Source organism: Manacus vitellinus, unplaced genomic scaffold (genome assembly GCF_001715985.3).
Source record: "Manacus vitellinus isolate BGI_N305 unplaced genomic scaffold, ASM171598v3 scaffold_0_pilon, whole genome shotgun sequence".
Lineage (NCBI taxonomy): Eukaryota > Metazoa > Chordata > Aves > Passeriformes > Pipridae > Manacus > Manacus vitellinus.
In genome coordinates, this window is record NW_021938789.1 from 39,610,090 (window position 1) to 39,618,062 (window position 7,973).

Sequence of the window (7,973 nt, forward strand, 5' to 3'; positions counted from 1 at the left end):
TGGGTAAGCATGTTTTGCTGGCTTCAGCAAAGTTCCTGTTTCTTTCTAACAGTTATATATAAAACTTTTATATTAAAGTCTTCAGCTTTAATCTCAAAATCTTTTAAAGGAATACATTATACACAGGGATAATGGAATAATGACTGTCTAGGGCATGAATTCTGACTAGGAATACTTGAATAGCTTTTGGAATACATTGTACAGTAGTGCTATTTACACCTTAAGTGTAGACTGCTGCAGCAGATAGGATAGAAAAAAAATAAAATTAAAAAAAAGAACGTGTCCTTAGAGTGTTCCTTTTTAAACAAGCAAAGCATGCTTTTTAAAAAGCATTGATTGAAGAACAGTGTCTGGAAATCCTGGCACAAGCCAGAATTTATTGCTGAACTTGGATGTCTGTCTGAAAAGTGATAGACTGTGTAGAAATCAGTCATCTAGCCTCATTTTTGGGTACCTATTCTTGGCATCTTCTTCCAAATGATATAATGGGTGAGAATTTTCCGCTTAATCTTCTCTCCTTTCCTTCCTTGGTGCCACCCCAGGCTGCACATTTTCTGTATCATTTCTAGCATAGAACACTTTTTTGGCCACTTTACAGGCTAAAAAGGGAAAAAGTGATAACTGAACAGAGATGGAACACATTCATGATTAATGATTTCTAAGAGGAAAACTCAAGGCATTGAAGCAGGTTGGGAAGACCAGCAAAATATAGGTAGTGATAATGCTACAGCAATAGAACACTTGTGTCTAACATTAGCCTTGGAATGGAGAGCGTATATTTGTGCTAAAGGTACAGTGAGTGCTCAGCCGTATAACCGAGTTTAGAGTAGGGGGCACAAACCCTGCCACTGGGAAGCTTATGCAGAAATAAGGACTATACAGAAACTGGTGAAAACTCATCAGACAGTGCACAAACTTCCACCCAGGAAACTCTGAGACAGCAAATGGCTGATACGAGTTCTTTCCTCCTGTTTTACTGGTTGCATATCACAGTCATAGGAGAGTGTAGGCAGAGAATGTGAGTGTGCTGAGTTTGGGAGCAACACGGGCTGTGGCTCTTTTGGGTGGCAGTTGCTGTTGTGTTCTGTGTCTGGAAGTGTAGATCTTGATAAGCAGCTGGTTTGCTGGCCATCTCTTACAATATATTCAGTCAGTGCAGATTTGTTTAGTTGCTAAGTAATTAAATCCATTTGAAATCATTGTTTGCTTTATATAATCAGTTTTTGGACTAAATTTATGGAAGCATTGAAACCAGTTGTTAGTGTCCTCCAGTATTTATGACTTCTAGGATTGCTTTATCTGTCAGGAAGATGCATTTTCAGTGCCTGTGAACTGCTTCTAGAGCTAATGAAAAGTGGTTTTGTTTCTCAGTGCTGTATTTGCTCATGGAATAATGAACGAGTAGTGAACTCTGCAAAATGTGTTTGGAGGAATGCTTTGATGTCAGGGTGTAGTGGCTGTTCTGCGTGTTGGGCTGGGGAGAAAGAATTACCTATTTCTTTAGTCTGATTGTAGTACAGACTTTCAGATGAAGATCAAGGTAGCTTACTTTTTTCCAAAAATAACATGTAGCCCATGAAGCTCAGATACTATAAATGCCTTGAATGTATGCTTCTTTTCTCATAGCAGTCAGCAATTTAGGAACTTGGTAGAGACTGTATCTGGACTGTATTGCATAGCAGTTTGTATACAAAGTTGTTGAAAGCTCCAATTCACTTAAATTGTGTTATACTTTTGGCTTTGAAGGTGCTCCATGACAAGAGAATTTTACAGTTTAATAGTCTTGCTGAAAGAAAACAACCCTCTTTTTGAAAACATTATTCTTGATTTCTTGATGACTTTTATTGTAAGTGATTCAGGACTTAGGTGAGAATTAGTGAATGGTCATTTCTGTTCAGTCTGCACATCTTTCATGGTTTTATGGACCTCTATCTTTTTTTTCCCCTCAAATGTCTCTTTTCCAAGCTGGAAAGCATAGTCTTCTGTTATGTAATCCTGTTGAATATTCTGGTGTTTCTGCCCCCTGCCTCCCCTTCCCCTTCATTTTTTTACAGGTGAGTGGTTGGTATGATGGGTACAGACACCAAAACTGGGTGAAGTAGATTTATAGGGTAGCTTAATGTTCTTTCTGGTTTGGTTTTCTGGTTGCTGAGCAGTGCACAGGAGTAACTTCAAGGTATTTCCTGAGTACTAACAGCTCCTTTAAAACTGTTTGTGCAACACAGTTTTGCTTTGGATTTTTTTTTTTTTAAGAAAACTAGGCTAAAAATAACCTTACAGAAGCTGTGCTTATGTAGTGTGTCTGGGTTTGCTTTGCCCTTCAGTGTGTTTGTTTCTGCAGAGGCTGTAGTTGTTCTCGCAGAGATTTATTCCTTTTCCAGGTGGATCTCCAGTTAAGTGTTGTGATATGTAAAGGACTGCTAGGCTAAATATTATCTCAGGTGTCATACACCTGCTTAGTTTCTAAGGGCATCCTTCAAGATGTGGAAACCATGAACATCTTCTGTGATGATGCCGTGGTGTATGGATCTGGACATAGAGGATTCTGGAGTAATTTTAGGGAAATAAAAAGTTCTATCCGCTGAAAATCTCCATCACTGTATGAAACTGTAAAAGTTTTTTAAAAACCACTTTTAGTTCATGCAGTGCTAAGGATTCATTAGGAATTACTTAATATGACTTCAGACCAGTGTTTTTACTGACTTCCTCTGGGCTACTTATAAAATCTACTGCAAAGATCCTGTGGCATGATGAATTTATTGTCCCAGTGCTATGAAGGGACCTAATGGTATTGTCAAGGTGCAGTTTGTCTCTTTTTGACCAGAGGAATTCTGTGTAACTTCTTTTTTATCTTTACCCTTTTTGCACATGAAAGATACAGCAAGGAAGCAAGCCAAAACATTTTTAAGGTAACAGGTTTTCTAGTGTATAGGTTCTGTCCTTAATATAGGGATCACTATTATTTAAATGCATCTTTGTAGACATGTCAAGACATTCCCCACCCTGCTGTGCTTCCTCACAACTGGGGAACGAGAAGAATCCAGTAGTTATTACCTTCTGCTATCATGCATCTTTAGGTTGAAAGATATGGAGGGAATATCATGTGACCCCTCCTGCAGGGCAGATAAACCTTCTGTTAGGATTAAAAAAAAAACAAACTATGGAAGGTAGTTTATGAGTAGAACTAGTGCACAGCAAATCTTAAAACAACTGTAGAAATGGTAATGTGCCCAATCATTGAACTACTTGTCTGTTTGGTCCTCTTGCAGAGAAAGCATGTACAGCAAATAGTGAAATTATTGCAGTTTATGATATTTTTGTTCTTCGCTCACAGTGTTTTGCCTTCCAAGCAGAGGAACTTTATTGCTCTAAAAGTTAAGGCAATGTCTGATTTTACTACCTGGAAAATAATAATAGTAAAAAAAAATCATAGGAAGTGCTATCAAAGAGCAGAATTGTGTTCTGTTCTTTGAAAGCCTGTTCTTTTTGGAGGTGAGGGTGGGGTGATGGGGAGAAGCTTTAGTACCTTAACTGAAAAATAATTACACTGACTATAGATTTAGCTGCTGGATTGACAGAAGCCTGTAAGAAGACTAGTAACCTCTTAATAAGAATTAGAGGGGATATTGGTAATTGAGGTCCTTTGGGATCTGGTTATACATGTTGTTTGTTGGAGAGATGTACTGAATTCCTGAAGACTCTCGGAGAACTGGTGTTCCAGAAGGAAGCTTAGATTCAAAGAGACATCCCAGGTATCTGATATTCAGAGGCTTGTAAAATCATTGGAAAATACTCTTAAGTAAGTACTTTCAAATACTTTGTGTAAAATGTTTTAACTATTGCTGCTGTTTATATCAGAAGATTTTTAATATTGTTAATATTCCTGCTTTGACTTTTGAACTACAGAGTTGGAGTACTACTGTTCCTGACAGCTCATAATGTGTAATGGGAAGACAGTGACTTGTATTTGAACTTTTTTAAGCTGTAGGACAATCTAAAGAACTTTAGACTGTTTTTGTCTACCAGAAATGTTAGTTTTGCTCCATTAAGAGGACATGAAATAATCCCTGCAGTGTGAAGCTTTTCTGTCTGTTGGTTGCAGTTAATATTGACATAAGAGAAAAGGTACCTTGTGATTTGATATGCTTAAGGCCAAGCAGTCCTTGTTAATAGCATCTATTGTCTGTCCAGATATGCAAAATAAAAATCCTGGCTGTATTTATTTTATTACTCAGCTACTCTTTGTTCAAAGCCAAATCTGTTGTTGTGGAAGCAGGCTCATCAGACTGTTCAGATTATGAATTCTTTTGGTCTGTTTCTGCTCTGTGAGTGATGTCATTTGTGTGGAACCCTGCTTTAAGTAGCAAATGGTTTTAAATCCTGTGCATGCAGTGGCTCAAACACCTAATATGCTTCTCTTCTCATACTGTTTCTTCATAGGGTCTTTCTCAAAGGAACCTTGCATGATAGGAAATACAGGATGAAAATGTGATGGTTTAGGTTGAGTGAAAGAATACTTTTGCTTTCTAAATTAAGTTCTTATTTATGGTTTTAAATAGTTTCATGTCCTCTAATCACTTGTTTAAGCTATGTTAGCTTCTAAATGTTAATATTCATCATAGAAGCGAGAGCTTCTAGGGCTGAATCTTACATTGCTTGCTCTGTAGTTTGGACTTCCCCTTTTGAAAGAGACCTGAGAATAAGGCTGCCTTCTCTATGAGCTAGTGGGGGTGGAGGAATCCACGACTGAAATCATACGTTGGTAATTGGAAGGCATTGTAATACTGTTGTCATAGTAACAATGGACTGGAGTGTGAGACAACAGGGCTTTTGTCAAAAGTGACTACAGAAAATGGTTTGGGACGCACTACCATAGCATATACAACTGCAGTGCTCCCTGGTGGACTTTGGCAGAAGGACACGAGGAAAATGGATAAATTTCCATATGTGAAGGATACCTCGTCAGTATGTGACATCTGTGTGCAGACAGGTCTTTTGGTATAGTGCAGTCTACAGGAGTTACTGTGTGCTGATGTTTTGTGTCTGTGCACATGTAGCTATGAGAGATGCCTTTTGAAGAAATCTGTCTGAGCAGTGTCAGTCACCCATGTGTACCCAACAAAGAAAGGTCTTGGAGTGCAAGGAACCTTGAAATGAGTGGATCACTGAAGTAAGGTGGAAGTACCCTACCACAATTTTTTTTTTTCTTAAGAAAACCAATGACTGAGCTGGATTAATCCTCAGGTTAAATCCTGTTCAGAAATAAAATCAACAGTAAACTTTTTAGAACAGCATGATGCTTTGTACAAATGGGGTGAAAAGAAGCCTTATTTCAACTGAGGAAGTCTCGTTTGCAGGGTTATGCCAATAAAATGTCTTATCTTTGTATCTGGAGCTAATGGTGCTGAAGGCTTGTAAAGCTTGTCATGTTACTGTATTGCTTATGGTCCTTAAGGCTATGGCTTGTATTATGGTATTTGTATTGCTAAATTTAACTGAAATTCAACCTCATGAAAACATTATATGATTTGAAAGCTGTCTGTCTTTCTGTTAGGTTTGAATTGTATTGACAGTTAATATGTTACAGTTATCTGTAGGTTTTAGACTTTTTCCCAGTCCTATTTCTTTTTCAAAATTCAAAGTATCAAGAAAACTACTTTTTCCTTGTTTGCTTGCTTGGCACAGGAGAATCTGTGGAGGACAAGAAAAGAGTAATTTCTTTTATGATGTTCCTTTACAAGTGTTTGTTAAATCTGATGATGTACTGTACTGAACTGTACTGTACTGAAATCTGTACTGATGTTAACTATTAGTAAATTGAGAGGGAGGGGAAGAGGAAGTTGCATATTATTCAGAACAGAGGAACAGAACAGATAGTCCTCTTGCAGACACAGAAACTGCTTTCAGATGTCCAATACTAGTTTAGAGCAGCTTTCTAAATATCTTGCAGAAATACTTAATCTTATGAGACTGTGCTTCTGATTACTGTAGCAATATCTACTTTTAGCTTCTCAGCGGAACCATGTGGTCTTAATGCAGTTCATATGTGGTTTATAAACAATCTCTAGATATTTGTGTAGATGTTAAAGCAAAAATGAGTGGGGCGAATTCCAGCAGAATTCTTGGATGTGTTCTTAGACTAATGGAAAATATTGATGAAAGTATTACTACAGGATATAAAGGTCTTGTTTGTAAAAATGTGTAGGCAATTAAATCTTTCTCATATAGTGAACAAAGGAAGCTGTCTTCTTTTTAATGATGTGGTCTTTCTGCGATGTAAAGCAAGTGTGCAAAATGAACTATGAGTGCTTGAAGCCTACTAAAAATACTGAGCGCTCGCCTCTTGTTCCAGGTGGTCTTCACTTCAGCCTCTACAAATGCACCATGTTGCTTTGATGAAGGTATTTCTTTCTAGGAGGGGCTTAAGTGTCTGATGTGAATTGTGCTATTTGTGCTGCTGTGTGTAGAGTCTTCATGTTTTGCTGATGTCTTGTCCAAGCAAGCAGCACTGAGCAGTTCCTTGGTTAAGCACAGTGCTCTTGACCTAGCTATGGTATTGGATACAGAACTTACTTGATGAGGGAACTGGCTGCAACAATTTGGTTTTATTTTCTTGTTTGGGAGGTTAATACAAGAATGGCCCATAACACAGGTGACCCAGGGAAAGAACCCACTCAGACTGATGTAACATGCACCATTCCCTAGCGTGAGACCTACAACACTAACGATATCTCACCTGACAGATTGACATTTTTGCAGTGTAGAATATTTGCTTGTCAAGGACCTAGTGCTAAATACATGAAGACTTGCACTGCTCTGTGTCAGTAGGGCATGGTGGTGAGCAGTTCTAGGACTGGAGAAAAAAAATGGATATAGCTCTGGGCTTTAAAAATCTACAGCCATGTTACTTTTACATAATAATGTGATCTAAGATAGTTGCTGGGGAAGTTTACAAGAGTGATATATATGGTACTGCTAGCTAGTCAGTTGTTACTAGACTTTTATGTGTGCTTGAACTTAGTGTGTTCTTAGCTTCCTCATTTTATATCATAAACAGAATTTTTCAGAATACTTCTCTCTTCTGGCTAACTCAGCTTTAGCCGCAATTTTTTAACTGATCAGCTTGGTATTCCTAAGATTTCAGGTGTTACTTGTGTTTCTTAAATATTTGGTGGCTATGTTGTGGACTAATAATGAGCTTACAAAATTAGTGCAAGGTTAAAATTTTATGCAAAATATACAAAAGTTATTTGTCGTGTTGGGATTTCTTTAATCTAAAGAGTTTGAGCTCTTAATCACATCAAAATGTCACTCTATGTGTTCCATACGGTGTGTGACTAAGACACGATATGTGAGTTGTGTGCTGTTGAAAGCTGGTAGGCACTGAAATTCACCTCTGGAAAAGGCTGTACTTGTGGAATGTGATAGTTGTTTTGGGCTTTGGTCGTTGGGTTTTTTCCCTGTCTTGTGCTCACCTCACTGAATGGCGGGTTGAGAGCTGCTGCTAGGGCTTGAGTCTCTTCAATCCATATTTCTTAAGATACTAAAAAGAGAAACAGTTTTTGATTATGCACATACCTTTTGTGTTTTGGAAAAACGGTAGATCCAGGACAGATTCTAAGAAACTTTTAAGATTCCTCTGTTGATGTTGCTTCACAAGGGTTAGATTTTGGTGCACTGGCAAATAATGCCTTCTGATAGCCACATAGCTAATTCCACATGCAGTTTATAACTTGACTTCCACTAGGATTTTTTCCCCCCCGAACTTCACCTGGAAGAAATGGTTAGCATATGCCAGAGATGGGAATTCATCTTTGGTTTCTCTTAACTCTCCTCAATTCCTTCTCCTCTTAGGATGCTATATGTTGACCTGATTTGCCTCACAGACTGCTTGTGCTTTTCAAGGACTCTGAAAGCAGGGCTCCTAATCTGTCGCATGGGATGTCAGGATTATAGCTGACATTTATTTGAAT

At 38.1% G+C, this 7,973-nt stretch overlaps 1 long non-coding RNA gene across 1 annotated transcript; it reads left to right on the plus strand.

Moving 5' to 3' along the window:
• The first annotated feature begins 4,668 nt into the window (after window positions 1–4,668).
• LOC108639507 lies at window positions 4,669–7,941 on the plus strand. Its single transcript, XR_001920573.2, has 3 exons — window positions 4,669–4,965; window positions 5,058–5,170; window positions 7,855–7,941. It is a non-coding gene; the product is annotated as an uncharacterized LOC108639507 (long non-coding RNA).
• The last annotated feature ends 32 nt before the right edge of the window (window positions 7,942–7,973 follow it).